The sequence below is a fragment of the Nestor notabilis genome, unplaced genomic scaffold (genome assembly GCF_000696875.1).
Source record: "Nestor notabilis isolate BGI_N333 unplaced genomic scaffold, ASM69687v1 scaffold2102, whole genome shotgun sequence".
NCBI lineage: Eukaryota > Metazoa > Chordata > Aves > Psittaciformes > Psittacidae > Nestor > Nestor notabilis.
In genome coordinates this window covers 73,731-77,961 of record NW_009919525.1, presented here as the reverse complement: position 1 = coordinate 77,961, position 4,231 = coordinate 73,731, and positions in this window count along the sequence as shown.

Sequence of the window (4,231 nt, the reverse complement as noted above, 5' to 3'; positions counted from 1 at the left end):
CCTCTGTCCCACTGCCAGCGCCCAGCTGGGTCTCCTTCAACATCGTGAGGGTGGGGAGGAGAGAGGGGCCTGGACGAGAGCCCTTGGGAGCTCTGTGCCTGAGGGCAGGGAAGGAGGACGCAGCTCCAGGGCTGGAGCAGAGCAGGCGAGGAGGCACCGCTGCACAGGGTGCACCCCATGTCCAGCGTGAGGCTTGGAGGTTGTCCTCACCAAGTGCTCCCCGAGTCTGCACATCTCCTGAGTCTCACATGGCTCAAGGATGAGGTCCCTGAGCCATTTCCAGTTCAGCAGCAGCAAGGAGGGCGTCCTGAGAGGCCTGAAGAGGGGGACAGGGCAGGGGGCACAAAGCCCTGGCCCCAGCACCTGCAGGGGCAGCTGGGAAGCCTCCGGGGACTCTGGTGTTCAGACCTTGGTGGCCATGGGCCGATGCTGAGCCCTGCTGGACCGTATAGGGCAGGCATGGGAAGTGTCCCTGCCAGCTTCTCCGGCCCTCCCTGATGCCCAGCCCATCCCTGCCACTGGTGCCAAACAGGAGGACAGTTTCTCCATTTTCCAGTTTATGTTATCTTCCTGCTCTGAACCTGTTCCCATCTTGTCTGAAACCGGTGACACAGCCGTACAGCAAAGTAAAAGCATTTGTCAGCTCCCAAGAAGGCACTGGGAGAGCACATGGCTTCAAAAGTTCCAGAGGTTTGTTTAAACAGAGAATGGGAAAAGCTTTAGAACTGTGTGTTCATTGTATCATACTGACTGGAAGACATGGGGGTCATTTGCTCCATGGTCTCTTTTCCCTGGACTACATCTTAATTTCTAGAGAGGCTGAATACATGAATAGATGTAAAAAATGATCACCGATTTCATGGTTTGATTCAATGCTTAACCATGTGAAGGAACGTCTGTCAGGACAGAGCTTGCAAGAGTTCATTAGTGTTCATAATACACAACTATCAGTCTCCTCTTGATCGTCATCTGCCACCATATTGCAACTAGTGAGATGCTTCAGCACTGTTTTATGGATCAGGACAAAGTGTCTTCAACACTGTGGCGGGCAATGGGACGCAGCAGTGACTCTGCAAAGCCAGAGCTCGAGCAAGGTAGTTGCTGCTTTTTGAAACTTGAAAGATCAAAGGGTGAAAACTTGCAAGCAGAAGCAGAATCTGAACCTTTCTTTGAGGAAGAATCAGGTCTGTCTCTTGACAGACCTTGTGGGTTTCTATATTGCATAATACTGAGAAGTGCCATTTATTACAAGAGAAGAGCTGTCAGTTCTCTGCTGAACTCGAGACTTTTCTATGAACACATCCTGTTCTTTCTGTGAGACAAGATTGTTTCGTGTGTAACTGTAACAAGAACTGTAGATGAAATATGTGTTCACTGCCAATGACACAAGGTTAGGTAAGAAAAAAGTCAGCAAAACACCCCCACCAACTCTGAGGAATATTGTGGCAATTTGGGCCAGTGCAACGCAAGTCTAACTCCTGCTAGGCTAAAAGAACCAGTGAGGTGATACAGTCTCCTCTGGGGTCTTCTCCAGACCTTTCTGTCTGGGCTCTGGAGCTCTCCAGACCACATCTTTTGCCCTACATAACCCCTTCAGACCTCTCTTCCAAGCTCTGGTCCCCTCCAAGCTCCTCCATTAGGGTACCACTGCTCTCCAGGTCCCTCTGCTCCCCCTCTGGCAGTCCCTCTGGGACATCATGGGTCCCTTCACTGGGGTATGGACAACCCTGTCCTTTCCATAAGCACTGTGGAGCACTGCGGATCCCTCCTTTTGGACTCCAGTAACGTACAGATCTATGTGCTTTGGTCTGGTCCCTCCAGGTCCCTCCATTTGCCATCCAAAGGATGTTAGAACCCATATCCTGAAATGAAACCTTGCCTCAACAGATCTTTCTGGATACCAAATGCACAGTACTTCATCCTCAAGAGGGGTAAGGAGAAATAGCTATTTCCAGACCACAGACCTCATCTTCATTAACTGTGCTCATCAGGATGTCAGTGGCTTTCCAGCTCTGAAGGCTCTCCACTGTTGTGCCATACCGTAACCTGAACCCCACAGGCACAGAGATCCAGGGAACTATAGAATCATAGTTGGAAAGGACTTTAAAGGTCATGCAGTTCCATCTCCTTCCCCCTTCCATCCCCCACATTGTGAACTGGAACATGGCACCTAGAAGAGGGGAAAGGAAACCTAGATAACTGAAAGGGATTAATTTAAGCTTAACTTTTCTCCTGAGTGTCTCCATAAGACAGTATTCCCCCCACTCACCCCCTTCTTTAGCTCTGACACATTTGCTGGCCTTGCTGTACTCAGTATCTCATGTGTCCAGGGTTGGAGCTGGTCTGAGCATCTGCTTTCCAACACATCAATACATCCAAGCAGTGGACACCATGTCTGGGCACCCATCCATGCCTGTGGGACTGTGCCAAGGCTGCCTCAGTGTCAGGACTCTGGTCTGCCCTGGCCAGTGGAGGAGGGAAACCAAGCCCCCCAGCAAGGTGAAGGCCAGGGGGGAGGGTGGTGCAAATAGACCTTCCTCAGGGCTGGGAGCTGAGCACAGAAGAGCAGTTCCTACATGGGGAAGTTTCCATCCAAACTGCTCCCTGCAGATAAGTCCCTGTGTGAGGTGCCAGTGACATAGCGAAGCACATGCACAGCTTTTGGGCATAACTCTAGGAACACAGAGAGAAGGCTTTGGATATCTCAGGATGGGTACCCAGAACCAGCTCCTGCACCAAACCAGGGACAGGCTTCTAAGACCATCCTCCAAATAGGATATTTGTGCTCCAAAGAGAGGCCAAGGTCCCTACCAGACCTCTCTCAGCAAAGATTTCCTCTCAACAGTCATCTTTTCTTCCTTTCTCCAAATCCCCTCTTCCAAAATCCGAAAGGCAGGCAGCAACCTGGTGGAAACCACACAAGTCTGCAGTGTCAGCCTGACAGCTGCAGGGCAAAACACTGCCTGCTCTGTGTGTCAGGCTGCCTCCGCTAGCCAAGTCTGGACCTATTTTCACAGAGGCAAGTACTGGGGGGAGAGGCGAGTGGAGGAGGCTGGGATATTCCCAGTCTGGGAAAAGAGGTTGGGGATGGCCATATTGGGATGAGTTTCCTGTTAGAATCAAGGAGACAAGATGGGACACAGACCTCCCACCATGTCCCTCCCCCATGGCACCACCACTGATGCTGTGACTGGTGCCCAGTTCCCTTTCCTAGCACTGCTGGGATGCTGATCTCCGTATCACCTTAGCTCTGTGCAGGGTCTGTTTGAGAGCCCACAGTGGATGTTCAAGGTCCAATGGTGGGGCATGTGAGGGATAGAGTTTGTTCCCATGTGTGCACTCGTCTAGCAGGATGACAAAAATGTGTGTTAAATTATTGTTTTTGCTAAATACACACACAGCACTGTTTAACAGACCCGCTTCTGTCAGAACATCCGTGTCAGGGGGCCCCTCACACACACTCTCTCCTAACCTTTTAAAGGTGGATCAGGACAGTCTATGTCAGAGAGATGCAAGAAAGTTACCTTTATATTTCTTTTTTTGTAAACATCCTGAAATGTACAAATAGAAGGCAATATGGAAATAAAACGTACTACAATTTTAAATAACTTCTACAACTGAGAAACTACTTCTAGCTGAGTTGTGTATTCTGTTGTATTCAGTTTTCCTCTCCAGCTTTACAGGCTGACAAGTGTGATGCACCTACCCAAAGCTGTTGTAGAAAGCACACTAGCTTTATATCTCTTTAAATAGCAAGGATTATTTTGGGTTACATTAACTTTTAGATTAACACAGGAGAAAACAAAGACAAATTAATTACCTGAGGATTTCCTTTTCAGACGGATTTCTTCCTCTTTCTCAGACATTTACAACGCACCTTTCTTCTCACAGATGCTGAACGCAGTTTTGTACACTACTTTCTAGTCCTTGACAGTGTGTTTTCTTTGCTCATGTAAACGCTGCTGAATCTGCAGAGGAATCATAAACTGCTCTTTGCTACTTGAGTTCAACAAACACATAGATGTTTAAAAAGGGACATGATATACCCAATAGAGTAATTTGTCTGGTAAGGATTCAGGGTAATATTTAATTTTGTATACTGGGTTCTTTCCAAGTAAAAAACACTATAACACAATCCTCCCCACGAAATAGAAAGATTAATAGTGAGGAAGGAAGAAAAAAAGGTTGCCTGTTCTATCAAATCACTGTGATTGATCTACTGCACTTCATT